The sequence below is a fragment of the Stegodyphus dumicola genome, chromosome 12 (genome assembly GCF_044657685.1).
Source record: "Stegodyphus dumicola isolate Sdum_Otavi_A_Nest chromosome 12, ASM4465768v1".
NCBI classification, from domain to species: Eukaryota; Metazoa; Arthropoda; class Arachnida; order Araneae; family Eresidae; genus Stegodyphus; species Stegodyphus dumicola.
Genome location: NC_140779.1, coordinates 22965447 through 22984488, shown reverse-complemented (window position 1 = coordinate 22984488; position 19042 = coordinate 22965447). Strand labels below are relative to the sequence as shown.

Genomic DNA, 19042 nt, shown 5'->3' with positions numbered 1-19042 from the left:
AGTAATTATTCCAAGAATATTCCTTTTATTGATTTGATACTTCGACAGAGATATAGTTTATATATCCGACAAATTTTTCTATTTTCTCAAAAAGAAGGGAAAAAATACAAATAAAGCACGAAAATGGATTTTTAATTTATAAAAATACGTCTTTGAATATATCTAAAATTATAATTTTAACGAATACGTAACACTGTTTAACACAAATCATTGAGCTATTGTCACAAATGCTACTTAAGGCATTTTCTCATTCCTTACCACGTGCATTCGTGGTGTAATTAAAAGCACATCTGGCTAGCAATCGGGAGAGGTCAGGAGTTCGAATCTCGGCGACTGCATTGCTAATTCTTCCTGTTTCCCGGCTTGTAAAAAAATTCTAAGTGAATACAAGTGACATTCGAACTAAAGTGTAGTGGATGATAATGCGTCAGTACTTGGATTTCTCAAATGAGTCCCATTTTCACAGCCATAATTTAAGTGGGAGAGAATGTTAGAAATTTCCACTTTCCTTAATGCTGTAATGGCCGTTGTGGTGTGATTGGAAACACGTTTGGTTAGCAGTCGGGAGGGCTGGAGTTCAAATCCGGGCCGGGACACTGCTCATTTTTCACGTTTTCAGTTCCGAAATGAACCTAACGACTCTGGACACTATAATATTTATATATTTGTAAAAGATTGTAAGAGAAAAACGTAAAACCAACCCCACTACACAAATCTGTCCATACGCGTAAGACAACTGGATATTACACTCATATAGGTTTGGTTTATGTGGTTATGGCAAAGCCTCGAGGGCTATCTGCCTGCCAGCCCGTTCGCAGGATTCGAATCTCGGACCGAACTACCAGAGTTCAGCTACTGCTCGGTCGCTGGTGGGCCTTGCACTCACACAGAAGTTCCATTCTACGTCTCCATTAGTGGCATTACTATGGCGCAGCAGAGAAGCCTACCCAAATACATGATCACATACTATGCTTTAGCTTCTAAGGTGTTTCTCCCACCTTCTTAGCATGCCTTCTTGGTGTAATGCTCAGCACACTCGGCGTGTATTCGAGTCCCAGCGAGGGCACTGCTCATTTTTCACATGCTCTGCTTAAAATAACCATCTATAGTCTCTACAGTGGCGCCCGAACTAAAAAAAAAAAAAAAAAAAAAAAAAAAAAAAAAAAAAAAAAGGTGGTGGATAATGATTCTCCACTACCAGGATTTGGCGATTGGGTTCCCTAATCCCCAGTCGCCTTTTAAAAGGAGAAGTATATAAGACATTTTCGCTCTCCTTTCAGTATGCCTTCTTGGTGTAACGGTTAACACACTCGGCGCGTATTCGAGAGGTGCAAGTTCGAGTCCCGGCAAGGGCACTGCACATTTTTCATGACTCCTCCTTCGAAATAACCTAAGGTCTCTACAAGCTTTCAAATACATAATACGACAACTATTAAAACACTTCTGCATACAAAATGCCACGTCAAAAGCACTACTATATAAATACTGCATTACTAACTATTTTAAGCTCACATTTTTCACATTTTTTAATCACCATTTATAACACCTTTTTTTGTTACAGTTACATTTGTAATTTTTAACAGTTTAAGAATTATATACGATCTTAGATATGTAAAAATAAATAAAAAAATCTGATGTGTACACCATATGACTTCCTTGTACGGAATATTAAATTATACGCATTTTTTCTTGCATTTCATTTAAACTTATTAGATTGAATTAAACCTACTTTGCCGACAGCGCATAAACCACAATAGAATAAATGCATTTTTTAAAATTCACTTTGTTTACCATAGCGACACTCTGGCGCTAGGTTTACTTAACAGTATTCTATTTCGTTCATATTATAACTCAGAATGCACAAAATTTATGTCATTTGAAGAATTATCTAAGCGTTGCCACATGTTCTATTCAAATACTATAATAAAGCTAGAACGATGTATAAAAGAAATTAAGCAAACAAAACAAAAAAGAAACAGTTTTTCACAGACGATTTGGTATTTCTCATTCAATTAATTCAGTTCTCACTTCGCGACAAGGCAAAAATACATAAAAACTCAAAATATCTGTATTAAAAATTACGAAGTAAATCTTAAACACTTATTTCCTCGAAAAAATTCCAGAAAGGATTAAGCATGATTTAAATAATAAATGAAGGCGTTATCTTTGTTGTTCCGAAGCTAAGTTTCTTTAGATTGGCAACAAATCCGCTACTCAGCTGTTTCAAATGCAAACAAGAGCAATGGCCGCCACCAAATTAGGCTTAGCGGCACTTAAACAATTTTAAAATTGTTGATAATTCTAAAAATATTGCATACAGATTTACTAAAGGCATAAAACTCTTAACCGGAAGATAAAAACAACATAATTCAATCATTTTTAAAGAAAAAAAATGTACAATTTACAAACATATAAGAGTAAAGATACTGAGATCACTGAGCCGGGTAACAGAGTGGATATATTTATATTTATATACGTTTGGTGCGGCCGATTGAAACCAAAATACGAGGTGCACATCTACATGTTATAGTAGTCGTATATACAAAATTTCAACGTTCTGAGGCTACTCGTTTTAGAGTTATGCGAGATACGTACGTACATACGTTCGTACAGACGCCACGAACAATTCTCTTCAAAATTCATTTTAAAGCAGTTTTTTAGTTTTTTTGGAGAAAAAGAGTCTTTTATTCTGTCCTTATGTATAGATATCACGCAAAAACATCGTTAAATTGCATTCGAAAGGCGGTCAAAGTGGATATTTTCGTTGAAATATGCTGCCTGAAGCTTTTCGCGATTACAATACTTCCTTTTTACGTCGTACAAGGAAATAAAAATGTAGAACAAAAATATGTTGCAAATTTAAGAGATGATATTTTGCTAATAAAACAAAACTGGTAAAAAGTCGCTAATATCCCCCCCCCCGTTAAAAATAATAATAAAAGTGCTCATTTAGCGGAGATGAGTTTTACTAACAAGCTTCTGACAGGAAGATAAACGTCACTCGTCTTTTGCACAGCTTTATACGCCAAAGAAACTGGCGTAACGCATTCTAAATGCACATGTAGCAGCTGACGTGCATACCTATGGGCAACCCCCGAAACTTTCATTCCCATGTTCTTCTATCCACAGGATCAGATCTTGTCATTTGTCCCCAACTTTGGCGTGCGTGTGAAAACTCAACTGTTGTGTCAGAATCAACTGCTACTCACACGTTCGGCTACGCCGCATAAATAATTTAAAAACCTAGTTTGAAAAGGAATAACATAAACTTCTTCTTTTGCAGACATTAATCACATAGAACGTGCGTACAAACATCAATATACACATGTAACGCCGTGGCAAAAGAAAACGAATTGTTACAACGCACAAGCATGCGTTACTCTTTTTTTTCTTTCCCCTTTCATTTGAAACTCACTCAAGGTTACGAAAAGCAAAATGTGGCGAAAAAAAGAATACCGTCTCCACTCCCTTTTTGTGTGCGTTATTACTGCAGGAAAGGGGGAAGAGAAATAAGTACACATAGAAACAAAATTTTCCACGAACTGGAACAAATGACGAAAAGGTTTTTAGTTTCCTCATTTCCCTCACGTACATGCAAACGTCGGGAAGCCGGGGGGGGGGGGTGTAGGAGGCAGACAAAACGTAAGGTTTCCACAATTTTTACATGATTTACTTCTTTCATTTCACCGTACGAGCGCTGCATATTGTGTGAATAAGAATGAAAATGAAGCAAGTCAGTGTATTTGTTATAACTAAGACAAAAATTGCGATTAGACAGAAAACTAGATAGGAAACACTAATTAGGATTTTCTTATTAAATTAACAAAATTGAATACCATAACCTCACAATGACGGGAGACCCAATTTCGTCTCTGGTGGGAATAAAAAAGGTGGAAATAAAAAATGGTTACTATTACAAATAGTTACTATTAAAATTATTAGAAGTTAATCCAAAAATTACTTTGAAACGCAAAAAGATCAAGATAAACATTGAACGGGTAAAAAAAAAAAAAAAAAAAAAAAAAAAAAAAAAAAAATTGTAAAGCATTCATTCACTTTATTCAACCGGTTTAATTTAACTGATTAAGTTAATCCAAAAATACTCTAAAATGCAAAAAGATCAAGATAAATATTGAGCAGGTAAAAAAAAAACTTGCAAAGTATTCATTCATTTTATTTAACTGGGTTAATTTTAATTGGATTTAACAGGTTAATTTAATCCAAAAATACTCTAAAACGCAAAATAATCAAGATGGACACTGAACAGGGAAAAAAATGTATTCATTCATTTTATTTTAATTTAATCATTGACAAATTTTTTATTATTTATCCGGTTAAGTTAAACAAAAATACTCCAAAACGCAAAAAGATCAAGATAAATGTTGAACAGGTACAAAAATTTGTAAAGTACTCCTTTATTTTATTTAACTGGTTAAGTTAATCCAAAAATACTCTAAAACGCAAAAAGATCAAAATAAATATTGAACGGGTAAAACAATTTATAAAGTATTCATTCGTTTTATTTAACCGGTCAAGATAATTCAAAAATACTCTAAAACACAAAAAGATCAAGAGAAATATTGAACGTACAAAAAAAATTTTGTAAAGTATTCATTCATTTTATTTAACCGGTTAATTTAATCCAAAAATCCTCTAAAACGAAAAAAGATCAAGATAAATATTGAACAGGTAAAAAAATTTGTAAAGTATTCCTTTATTTTATTTAACAAGTTATTTTATATACAGTATCTTTACTGTTGTCGACCAGACGGTATAGTGTTAGGGAAAGATATTGCGATACCAAAAGGCAAGGTTCGAATCCCGAAGAAGTCATAGATGTTTGTAAATGTATAGTGTCTTTGCGGTATGGGGGGGTACCCTAAATATATGGCGAGCCGAAAGTCCTCTCGTGTGGTTTGGTGGTAGAAGAGAAGGGTGGCAGACTCTCCAATCATGCTCCCCGGGGTGCTCTCCTTCAAAATTGGGATGAAAGTAGAAGTCCAACCTCCCCGGGGTGCTCTCCTTCAAAATTGGGATGAAAGTAGAAGTCCAACCTCCTTGAGGCTGTGCCAATCATTCTTCCATGAATTACATGGACAAGGAAATGCTAATTTGAGTTCGCGCGTATTCAAATGAGGTACACAGATATAGTATTTAAAAGTAGGTTTCGGAGAATTTAGAGCGTGGCAGCCTGCTGAAAGTCACGTCGCTAGTTGAAATTCTGCTATGGCAATCTGTCTTCAGCATTGCTTCATTTTCGCCAATAGTGCGTCGGTATAGGTTTTGTCAGTAGTGGCTTTTATTGTCACGCCGGTATAGTTTTCAGCCAACTTTTGCGTTATTCATTTGTGCAGCTTTTGGCTAACCTAAGTTATAACCTAGATTTAATTTGAATTCATTACTTTTGTATTACGGCATAAATGCTGGCTGGTTTTTGTAAGCACAACAAGTGCCTTCAGTTAAATTACTAAGTGCTTAAGAAAAGGCTCTTTTCATCCTTCTTCCATGCTCTAGTTCCTTACTGGACACATCGATAAATCGCTTATTTTTCAAAAAATAAAGTAACCTGGGATATAAAGGATTAAAGAAGGTTTCCAATTTCATTTCCAATATTTTTTTCAAATTCAAATTTCTAACAACAACTTACTCATAAAGGTTTCCGGGGGAAAAAAATTATTCGTTATTATTTCGAAAGCAAGTTTAATTAAACAGCTATAACCAAATCCGTACAACCAAATTAAAAAATCTGATGTGTACACCACATGACTTCCTTGTACGGAATATTAAATTATACGCATTTTTTCTTGCATTTTGTTTAAACTTATTGGATTTAATTATATCTACTTTGCCGACAGCGCATAAACCACAATAGAATAAATGCATTTTTTAAAATTCACTTTGTTTACCATAGCTACATTCTGGCGCTAGATTCACTTAACAGCGTTATATTTCGTTCATATTATAACTCAGAATGCACAAAATGTATATCATTTAAAGAATTACCTAATCGTTGCTAAATGTTCTATTCAAATAGTATAATAAATTTAGAACGATGTATAAAAGAAATTAAGCAAACAAAACAAAAACAAAAACAAAAAAAAAAAAAAAAGAAACAGTTTTTCACATACGATTGAGTATTTCTCATTCAATTAATTCAGTTCTCACCTCGCGACAAGCGATTAAGACGAAACCTTAAGTTCGAAATTCCGCTAAATAGAGCATACCACAGCATACCGCTATATCGAATTCATGCTATCTCGTTAGAATCAATATATATAGATTCATAGCATCTTCTGGAAAATAGGCGAAATACTGTGATTCCTCTAAGTAATTAGTAACCCTCTGCCCTCGAGAAGTGACTCTCGGTCACCACTTAATTTGATGTGGTAAATCGAGAGATGACTCTTAATCACCACTCCGTCTGATGCGATAGTCGAGGCGTAACGATGTTTATTTAGGTTTGGTTTGGGCAATGACGCTTCATGAGTGTATTCAACAACACATGCGTCTAAAAGCAACTGTCAATCTTTAAACTTAAATACGTTGTTTAGAATTATTGTTATATATGTGTCTTTGACGTTAGTTCGAACTCGACAATCGTGGAAATAAGAACATTATAATCAAAGTTAAGGAGCTCAATAAGCATGGAATACGATAAAGGAATCAGTTAAAGAGAAGATGAGTTCGATTTTTCGTTGATGAAGAACAAAATTAGGCTAATCTTTGGAATATGGTAACAGGTAGCTTGGCGACATTTTGGTAAGGCGATAAAAGTTACTAGCTAGGACTTTAGCAGTGCACATGGATAAAATCAAGTGTGTGCGCAATGCCATTTTTGTGCAATTCTGGGATGTTTTTTTAAGTGAAAATAGGTCGACGTGTACATGGATGATACCATGTATGTGCAATTCTTAAAAACGCGGCAAGCAGTTTGCAATTCTGCACTTTCTCCCAATTTCGCACCTAATCTAAGTCATGATTAAGCACTTTTGTTCCATAAAAGTTCTAGCATAAGCGTAATTCGGCTAGCAGGATTGTTGGAAAAAAATATTGAGTAAAAGTAAAAGAAAAAAAAAAAAAAAAAAAATGCCTTGACTTCGTGAAAACAAAATGGCGTTCAAACATAAACTAGCAGGTTTCTGTAGCAGGGTTGGTCGCCAAAGTTTCGCCAAGTTACCATAATCCAAAGATTAACCCAAAATTATATCTATTGTTGCGAAACGCCCCGCTGCGGTGGGATGGCTTCCCCGCGGGGTAGGGTTGAGGTAGCGTCGGCGAAATTCAAAATTCGGGCTACCAAGTGCCCATGTTCGGAAGGAAATGAATGTTATTCAAAATTGAATGCCTCTAGGTATCGTTGTTTTTTTAACAGTGTTAGAAATATACACGCAGATTTTTCATTATTTAATTTCTTTAAATATAACAACACAGGGTGATAATATTTAGTCGCAACAATACGAAGAGTGACACAATGTAGTTTTCGACGCAAAATGCCATTTCAAAACAAATATCCCATTCGGGCTAATAAAAGGAAAAGATGAGTATTATAATTACCAGGAAAATAATATTCCCAGCTTAACCTGAAGTTGTTTCTGAAAATTAAATCAGCCTTGCAAACAAGAACCCACTGCAAAACAGAAAGAACGCTATTTTTGTTTACATTAATCTTTCGATATAGTTAATGGAAAACAGACGATTTTAATACTTACCTGTGTAATTAATTTTTACGATTTAGCAATTTATTTTTAACGGATGGTTAAACAATGTTTATATATATATATATATATATATCAGATTAATCACGACTAAATTACGCACTGTTGTAGATAAACCTAAATAATGTGATATCGTCTGCTATTCACTGCTCTTAACCCACGCATTTTCTTCTTTTCATACCTGCCGTTGAAATTTTGCTTTATTCTCAAATTTCGAAACAGTACTTTTTTTTTCGTTCCTCAATAAACAAATGATTTTTTTTTTTAGACAAGGTCCAGTTAATCCGGCTCCGGTTAATCGGAATTTGACTTCGATATCTATCACAGAAAAGAAGAAGAGGGAAAACTGAAAGAGTTACTTCACTTTGCAATGCAAACACACATTCCTAAGCAATGAATTACAACAGACGCGACATCCATTAGCTGAGCCCCCTTTTTTGGCCAATAGCCATTCGTTGGGCTATTGATATTCAAAGCTTGCGTGGAATACATCGTGATAGAATGGGAAAAGAAAAAGGGAACTTAAATGACTTCCCCCCCTCCCCTGTTTTGGAAACCAATAAAGGATTACTATTTGAGTCAAGAAGCTGGAACTTGATGAAAAAAAAAAAATTATGGAAAAAGAAACAACTTTGCTTTATTCATGCATGCAGTAACATTACACGTGAAACGCATGAATATGCGCTATCTACCGTTATATTTGAAAAGATTTCTCAGAGCATCGTGAAATTGAATACAGTCCTACCATAATCGCATGTGGGTCGCATAAAAGCCAGTAAAAATTTCGCTTGCAAATAATATTTTGTTAAATGCGACTCAAAGAGCCTTTTAAATCAACAAATTAGCTACAGTTGTAGACGTTTTAGGTTATTTTGAAGCAAGCGACATGAAAAATGTGCAATGTCCTCGCCAAGACTCGAACCTGGACCTCTCGAATAATCGCCGAGTATACTACCCTCACAATATGAAGCCAAGAAGAAAGGAGGGAGAAAATACTGTTACGTTATTTTCTTCCTTTCATGTTCGTACGGGGTTCGTAGATTTGGAGTGAATAACGACGACACTTGACGAAGTATCGAAACACAATTTTATTTACCAGTATTAATCATACAGCTCCAAAATCACTTTCACAGTCGTCGAACTGTTATAAACAAGCTGACACGTTCAGCGACACAGCCTTCACACTGTCAGGCAATAACAGTGGAGAGAGCTTCACCGCAAAACACCAGAGTACAGCTCCCGACTCTGCCTCCACGTACTCTCAAGACTCTCCACGCCATGCACTCGACGATACACAAGAGTATATCTCCCGACTCAGAACAGTCTAAGACAAAACTCGACGATGCACTAATTTGCAATGCACTAAAAGACTCTCTCGATGCACTCGAGGACCAACTCGGCGCTAGACTTCGAGACACTCGCTCAATGACTGACTATCAGCTCACTAGACGAGGCACACACACTCGCCCACTCGACGAGGCACATACTAACCGATACGCAGTCGCATGGACCTCCGACCTAAGGTTCTACACCAATCAGAGTTATATGTCCATGCGACGGAAAAGAATCTACCATCCACCGCCAGCGGCATTCACTGAATCAATGACAGTAATGTTACAATGCTAAATTGACAATGTCATCTATGCAATAATTGTTACATAACAATCCGTATGAAAATAAATATACGATAAATTAATGATTACATTGTCATGGATCGGATCTATGTTGTGGAGAGTGGAACTTATATATTAACCAGTTTTTAAACCTATGTCTTCTTCAATACGTCATAACTTCATGTTCTTATCAGTTACACACCTAATGATGTGTGTCCGTATTATTTTTGCAGTTATCCACAGAGTAAGCCAGTCACATCAGTTCAGGCAATTGATAGTTCCATAGCCCAAAGTATATGATGTTGTGTAGGCTATTCTATGTTCACTTTTGTTAAGTTCATCGTTCAAGTAAATACTACTTGTCCATTTCGATGCATCATAACTTCGTGTCCTTAACAGTTTGCACACCTCATTATGTGCGTCCGTAGCAATTTGCACACTGTGCCGCAATTATCCACAAGGCAATCACGAAATTGCAATTGGGAATTTCATTGTAATATGTACATTATTTTACTATTATTCACAGAAGCAAATGTTTTGTATATAATGACTTGGCTCCCAGATGATAAAAAAGAAGGAAACTACGTATAATTCTTAAATTTTTCAATACAATTCTAAATTGTGCAAAACTACAGATTTGTTAAACGGTTCCAGGCAATACAAATTGACTAGTATTCCAACAATATAAAGCACATATTCTAAAATAAAACGTCTAATGGAAAACAGAAACTAATTCCCAATTAAGGGGATTCATACACCTTAAAATTCATAAGTTCTTCGAATATGTGACTGTTTCAAGAATCGGAATAACTTATTTATTTTAAAAATATTACTTCCAACTTTTTACAGCTGACTACATAATATAGCTGCTTTCCGAAATAGTAATCAGAAAGTTTGTGTTGCTACAAATATTTTTATAATTTAATCCGCTTTGTGACAACTTTTTTCGTCATGTTTCCACCTTGTGCGCACAATTTAAAACATTCTGTTGCATAATTTAATTCCATATTTAATATATAGCTTTTATAACATTTGGAAACTACTGTGAACCTAAAATTCTAAGAATGTCGTGTTAAATTTTTATTTTATTTGGAGTTGAGTTTATAAAATGTATTTTATTAAAAAAATCTGTAATGTTTTCATGCATACATTTTTTTAGTACTAAAATATTCATCCAATTTTTGGTTCACTTAGAAAATAGTGCCTATCTAAAGAATTCCATGAAATTTCAAGTACGTACCGTTAGCTATTTTTAAAATATCATGCGCGCAAGGTGGAAACATGACGAAATATTTTGTCACAAAGCGGATTAAATTACAAAAATATTTGTGGCAACACAAACTATCTCGTTACTAGTTTCTAAAGCAGCTATATTATGTAGTCAGCTGTAAAAATGTGGAATTAATTGCTTTTAAAATAAATAAAATATCCCAATTCTTGCAACAGTCACATATTCGAAGATCATAAGGGGTTTAAGGTGTATGAGCCCCCTTAAAATAGACATAAAATACATAATTATTCAGCACATATTATATACCAATTAACTGCGAACCAGCAGGGTTTATATAGCTTTCGGCTTGTGTTCGAGAACATTCTGGGCTAAACCGGTAAGAATTCGTTCCAGAGGGTTCTTCATCCGTCCATTGTATATCGCTAATTTTGTCGCCAAATGGGCGATTTCTCGCCAAATGTGGCAACCTTGCCATATTATGGCAACCCTAAAACTGCTTTGCGGGGAAGCTATCTCACAGCGCCTGTACATTACGTAACAATACCTCATATGCTCCTAACACATGATTATTTTCATTCAGTTATTTTATGTTTTACTTACTTTCCTTTGTTGAATTGGGCGTAGCCTGTTATGACCATAAGACCAACTTGTTTGGTTAGGTGGGTCGGCTGGGCCTTTTAAAGGGGGACTGAAGATTACGCCAAATTCTGGTGGTGAAGAATCCTCATCCACCACCTTTTAGTTTGGGGTCCACTGTAGAGTTATTATGTTATTTTGCAGCAGGAGATGTGAAAACTGTGCAATGCCCTGGCCAGGACTCGGACCTGGACCTCACGAATACGCACCGAATGTGCTAACCGGCATGGTGAAATGAGGGCGAAATATGCCTGCTCTTAAATATAACTGTATTCTAACACTAAATATCTTACTGGTGATATTTAGTGGACGCATCCCATTCAGAACAGAGATTCTTAATGAAGTTAATCATTCGCACCGTTAATATCCAATCACAGTGCTGTAACGAACTGCAATTCGTTTTAACCCTCCAATGGTTATGAAAGGATGACTCGTATAGAAGGTTAGAAGACAAGTTTCGTATTCAAAGATGATATAGGTATAGTGTTCGTATAGATGGAATTCGTACAGAATTACAACTTTCCGATTCGTTAAACACGAAAATTTCTGCCAGCTGCAGATCTGTCTGATTTACGTTTGGCTGCATATTCAAAGAAAAGGAGACAAGGTACAAAGTGAAAAGATCATTTCTGAAGTATAATCAAGAACATACCACTTACAGAGAGGTTGCTCCCATACTTTTAAGACGACTTTCATTGTAATTACAGAAACATTTTACCTAAAATTTTCATGTTTTAAATATTCTACTTGATAACTTTATTCTTCACCATCTTTCTACACCGTAATTTTCAAGACAATAAAGCATTTTGTAGCACTGGAAGAGGTATTTTATCCCATTCCTCTCGAAGTCCGAAGAGACTGTAGACTGACGTTTCCACAACCAGCTTTTTTAAAACTCCCAAAGCGCAAAAATATATTGGTGATCGATCAGATTTGGTAGGAATATGAGTAAAAGGTGTGGCATTGATACTTGTCTCTTGTACCATTTTTATTCCAGGAAATTAACAGCAGTTTTTGACGCGTCGCTGATCGCTTGGTCTTGACGTAGCCCTACTGAATGATCACACTGTGTGTGCAAAGAGAAGGTATTTCGTGTTTGAAAACTGGGTATCAAATATGTTTGTGATAATATGTGGAGTTGATCTTAACATTTTTTTTTTTCAATCTGCCGTTGTATGAAATACCAGCAACAATCATAAAACCCTTTAACAAATTTTTAGGTTCTTTTAGGTTAAGACTTTTTTGCACTTCATTTGATGATAATAAATGGATCTATTTTTATTGCAGTCATTTAAATACACACAAGATTCATCTCCTGTGATAATACTTTTCTATTTTTGGCCGCATAAATGTTTCAAATATATAATTCTGCAACGCGTTCTGCGTTCGCCGATATGTCGTGGAAAACGACGACGGGTATTATGCCTTTTCGCCTTTTTCAGATTCAAATCAGCATTAATTAATTTGTGTACAGTTGATACCGAGCATTTTAATGATTTTGTAACTATTCTTTGACTTTGCAGACTTTTTTTTTTTTTTTTTTTTTTTTTTTTTTTGTATATATATATATATATTTAAGACCTTACTTTTGCAACATTTGAAACATTCTGTTTTTCCCTTGGATACGTATTTGGAACAATTTTTCCACTTGAAGATAAATTTTGACCTTTTTTTCCTTTGTTGTTGGCAACATTACCTATCGCAGCTTTAGATATCGAAAAACCATGGCTTTCACAACATGTTTTAGTAACTAGAAAGGAATATTTTTCTTCTAAAAGAACACAAACATAGCCTTCTATCCACTGCTTCTTTAAAAGCGACTTTTTGCACAAAAAAACTAACTGTGAAGTAATAGAGGATAATTTATGCTTTCAAAAATATATCTGCAATTAAAAGTAATTCCAAACAGTTTTTTTTTTTTTTTTTTTTTTTTTTTTTTTTTTTTTTTTTTTTAAATCCAAAGGCCGTTAACCCAGAAGGGCGATTAATTTCAAAACGGCATTTTGCGACGATTCACTTTTAAAACTGTTGGCACCAAATATTACCGCCATGTATTATATTTAAAGAAACTAAATAATGAAAAATCTGCATGAATGCAGGAATGTTTCTCGCATTGTAAGGGGGAAAAAATAAACGTTACCTAGAGCCATCCGAAGTTTGAATAACGTAGTCTTCCAACCGAACATGGGCACTTGAAAGCTCGAATTTGTTTTATTATCGATTCCAAGTTTTGTAAAATTTTAACGAATTTTTGATTAACAAACTTAACAATTTCAAACCGAGCAATGGCAACACTGTACAGGAAAAAAAAAAAAAAAAATTCCAGCGCGCGAGACTGTGTAACGGAAATTCTAAAGATATGCTGTTTTTAAATATTTTGCGATATTGCTGTAGAATTGAATTTTATGCGTTTTAAGTGCGAAGAACTTAATATTTAATAAATAAAAGTATAACACAAAACGTTAAAAAAAAAACCCTTTTGGGCGTAATATAAAATATGAAGGCTTTCAGATCTTTTAAAAAAAAAAAAAAAAATGTCGTCTAAAATTGTGAGAACAGGCTCTGAATTCGTGACATTTGGGGAAAAATTGAAATTTCACGGCCAAAACCGGTAATGATCGGAGAATTAAATCTATGACACCGACTAGACCTGAAAACGTTTTTTGAACTCTGAAAGAAAACAAACATTTGTTTACATGCTCATTTACTTAAAAAAAATATTTATTTATATGCTGCGCTGTGTGTTTTAAATTCCTACTGTTAGCTCACACTTTCCCTATATCTTACTCAAATATTTTCAATCGTTAATAAAATACTTTTTATTCATCCACTCAAGTTCAAATACATTTTTTTAACTTGTAATGGATGACACTTGATGTTAATACTATTATTTCAAATATATTTTTTTAAATTTTGAATTAATTTTTTTATTTAATTTTTTTTTGGGGGGGGAGTATTTTAAAAATTTTTCATTGCTGACCTAAGTAGGAATTGACTTTAAATTTTTTTTTATTACTTGCGTATAATGACAGATAATTAAAAAATAGAAAGAACCGTATTAAAGCTCAGACATGTAAAGCTATCAAACAAGAAGAACAACCGTGGAAAATCCTGAACGCTTGCATGTCACATCGAACACCGTGGTAACTGATTGTTGATAAGTATGCCATTGGTTCATTTCGATCGATAAAATCCACATAATAAGTAATGGTCAGTTCTCAAATTAAATTATTATAAACCAAACAAAAATATCCTCTAATCATCTTTCCTTTCAAAATACACCATACGGGAGTAGACAGTAAGTTGAAGCACAGCAATTCTTTACACCAAATAATGGACTTTCACAGATATGAACCATTAAGGTTCGTGAAAGGGAATCTGAATTATAGTCGTAAGCAGAGCAGAAGACTATCAAAATAGATAACACTCATCGAAAATGAGTTCAAGGATACAAAGGATAAATAAAGAACATTTAAAATAGAAAGATGGCGAAAGGAACGTTTTCGAAATCCAGAAAACGAGATAAAAGCCTTTCTATCTATAAGAGGATGAAGTGAAATGCTTTCGGACAAGGGCGCCTCCAATTCGTCGCTGGAAGCATAAAGCGAAGCTGCATTAGTTCAGCGCGGCGGTCTTTCATAATACCCCTACTCCACCACTAGGAAAACCCCCACGCCATTTTAAAAGATTTCTTCCCGCTTTTGGATAATCCTTCGGCAGGGGAGTTCAGTCCTATTAAAAGTCCCGCGCTAAGCCTAATGGAGGCGGAGCCGGGATCGCCTTCCGCTCATCCTAATCTGGGAAAAGAGGGCCACGGCATCACCTGTTGGACCTATTCGATAAAATAAGTAACACACACACACACACACATACACATAAATAAAAAGAATTGGCACACGATGGTAGAGAAATAGATACCGAGGACGTACGGACCCGAACGAAAAAAGAGAATACCGAAGCCCGTTTGCGATGGAAATGGATTCGAAGTGGGAGGGCGGAAGGGTCGAAACAGCGGGATGAAAAGTGAAAACGAGCAGTACAGGCAAGCGTGAGAAAATTGTCACCTGTTAAAAAGGGAAAAATTGTTTTCCATTTCGATTTAAGACTTCAAGCAAAAGGGTATTTGGGCACAGACAGGGAAAAAGGAAAGAGGCAGAATATAGCTCTCCCGATTCATAACATATATATATATACGGTAAAAAACAAAAAGAAAATATAAAAAGGGAAGACAAAAGATCGGATAAAAATGTAAACTGAAAGAAAATTTTATACGGCGGAGGGGAAAAAAGAGAGACATAAACCATATCTCCTCCTATTTTCGTAAAAGTAGTTTCTCCTCCGATTTTTGATGCGCGTTTCTTGATAGCCGCTCCCGGAAAAGGAATACATTGAGACAGAATAATGGACCGGCCTTTCACGAAATTCGCGAAAAGAACAGAGAAGGAAAATATTACGTTAGGTAGCAGAAAAAGAAAGGAATAGGTCTGGTGACACAATACTTTGCGACTTTCCAAAATCGTAGACTTTCTTCCACTTTTTCTTTTCTTACATCAGCTTTTGAAATGATGGCATAACAACAAGTAACATAAAGGCGCAATGTGGTGGTGTTTCGGAGAAGAGAAATAGTTTATATTAAAGATAAGGAAAGGTTCGGTAAATAGAATGGAAAAGGATTTTCGATTCTGACAGCTCAACCAGACTCCCCAATCTGCATCGGTCGCATTTACCGGCGTCGGTTTGTTCTGTGCCTTTACGACGCAAAAATGATACTTCATACTCACATGCAAACACACATATGTGTTTTTAGTTAGAAATATTCACATGTTTCTAGTCTAAACGGCGTAAAACCTGACCACAACAGAAACAGAACATGAGACAAACCAAGAATGAGGCATTTTGTAACTCCAGGCTTATTCCTCTTAATGAGAATCCTCAGACTCAACAACCTCATCCAATACAATGATCTATGTTGTCAAACAACGAACACTATGAGGTGTTTTCTCCCTCTTTCCAGCATGCATTCCTGGTGTAACGGTACCACACTCGGTGCGTGTTCCAGAGGTCGAAGTTCAAGTCCCTGCGACGGCACTGCTCATTTTTCACTTCTCCAACGTAAAAAAAAAAAAAAAAAAAAGTCTCTACAGTGGCACCCGAACTAAAAGGTGGTGGACATAATTCGTCACTACCAGAATATAGCAATTGGGTCCCCTAACTACCAGTCGCCCTTTAAAAGAGCATTTTCCCCTCATATAAGGCATTTTTTCCCTCTTTCCAGCATGCCTTCGCGGTGTAATGGTTAGCAAACTCGACGCGTATTTGAGAGATCCAGGTTCGAGTCCCGGCGATGGCTTTGCTCATTTTTTACTTCTCCAGTATAAAAAAAATCTCAATGTCTCTACAACACTATGTTTGCATGTATGGGTGGATGTTCCTCGTAATGTGTAAACACGGCGTCATCTAGAATCTTCACATTTTGAAACACGTAATCCTCCACCCGAAAAGTTTGCAACTCGAAGCCCAAATTATAAATTTCCAATTTTAGATATTTAATTAACATTTAGCGCGAATTAAGTGCATTTTTATTAATATACTTGGCTATTTAAAAGCAATATATTGGCCATTAAGGGAAATAAAATACTTTTATCTTCCACGTGTGAAAGTGTTGCCATTCGACAAAGCGTAAAATAGTTTAACTCTCAAATTTAATCTGCCTTCTCTTAAGAAAGTAATCGATTTAAAGGCAATAAACGCAGCCCCTGATATTTTTTAAAACATTTTTAATTATGCATCCGATTTAATTTTAAAAATACGTACTACTTATTTCATTACAGCTAACTAACAATTTTTATGAACATTTGCAGCTTCCAGAACCTATTTTTTAATTTATAATTTACGGCAAATTATCACATATATAAGCAAAGACTTTTCTGACGCCCACATTGCACTTAACTGATACAAAACCTCCCCCAATTTCTTTGTTTAGTTCCCCCCCCCCAGGCAGATTCTTTTTGAGACGCTATACTGTAATCTAGATGTTATATTGTGTATGTATATGAAAGCTTTCAGATTTTATATTACGCCCAAAGCGACTTTTTTTTCATTTATACACACACACGTTTCGAGACCATTAGGATTTAAGCCCCTTTAGGCTAAAAATATTTTAAAAACAGCATATTTTTAGAATTTCCGCTAGACAGTTTTGCGCTGGAGATAAAAATGTTTCATTCCGTACAATGCTGCTGCCACTGCTCGCTTTAAAATCGTTGAATCTGTTAATAAAAAAAAAAAATCCGTTAAAGTTTTACAAAATATAAAATAGATAACAAAACTTTTCGAAATTTGGGAAAGAGGACTACGTTATTCAAAATTTGATGGCTCTAAATCCCGTTGTTTTTGCACAGTGCGAAAAACATGCATACATTCATGCAGATTCTTCATTTAATTTCTTTAAACAGGGCGATAATATTAGGTAGCAACAATTTGAAAAGTGATACAATGCATTTAAGTGTCTTGACGCGAAATGCCATATCATGTCCACTAATGTCCCTTGTGGGCTATAAAAGGCCTGCGAGAACTACTCATTCCGGATAAATGGTTTTGAACGAAATTTACTCATGTGCTACTCACAGAAACATAGAAACATCCATTCAGCCCACTCACTCTGCAATAAAGAAAAGAACTATACTTTTCGTTATTTGAATAAGACACGAGATTTATCTGCCATAGAGCGTGTATACGAGCCAATTTCCATTAGAAAGTCCTCCACGAAGGCATCCCTACCCTTAGGCAGATAGCCCTAGTGCGCTTTGCCGTAATTAAAATAAACCAATCTAAAACTAAATATCTGCCATAGAAAAGGGATGCCTTTTGGAGGTTTTTCTGAGGGAAACGCATTCACGTTACGCATAAAAAAACTCAATGCCACGCAGTCAGCTCGTTCGCCTTATTTGGAACCAACTCGAAAGCCTGAGTTAGAATTGCCAGTGTTCAGCAGTTTTCATCCGGTCGGGCAATGGTCAGATGAATAGAACTCGATTAAAAACTACCAGTGTCCCATGCATTATACGTACAATAGTCCGTTGATGAATACATTAAAAAAAGAGAGAATTTCATACGAAAATTAGCATCAGCGAAATTCAAAATAAAAAATACAAGTCCAAAACTACCGTCTTCCGCTTCCTAAAATTTAAAGATTTTATTACCGATCTTTATGCTATATTATAAAGAAATTTTGAATTTTCTATATAATTGCCGTGTTGAATTTTTATATTTTACACTAGTTACAATGTGATGCAAGAAATTCTTAATAGAAACATTACACTTTGATCAGCTATGGAAAAGACTATTTATTTATTTAAAAGGCAATTTATTATTTAAAGTGCACAGCTCAAGCCAAATATAATGCAAAAACGCTCTGAAAACGCTAATTTTCGCCCTCATTTTTCCGAATGGCAACAGTCTACCACGCTAGAGATAAAATCTGCTTTATTTCGAGAAGCGTTGCCACTGCACGCTTTCAAATCGTAAAATTAATAAAAAATTTCTAAGTTTTTACGATGAAATAAAAATAGCATTGCCAAACATTAAGTACATTATTCCCGATTCCAAAAATTCGTTGGAAGCTATTTTAACTGTTTCCATATTCATACGACTTTAATCAGGCGAGATATTAATTAAAAACTCTGAAAACACTAAATTTTGCACTCATTTTCCCGAGTGGCAATAGCTTCGCGCGTTGGATATAAAAATGTTTATTTCGAAAGTGTTGCCACTGCTCACTTTCAAATCCTAGAGTTTGTTAATCAAAAATTTCTTAAGTTTAACAAAATCTATTTATATATATAAAG

At 35.1% G+C, this 19042-nt stretch overlaps 1 protein-coding gene across 9 annotated transcripts in view; it reads right to left on the bottom strand.

The window, feature by feature from the left end:
• LOC118198476 (plexin-A2-like) overlaps positions 1 to 19042 on the bottom strand; it is a 1098378-nt gene that overhangs the window by 313731 nt on the left and 765605 nt on the right. The window lies entirely within an intron of this gene.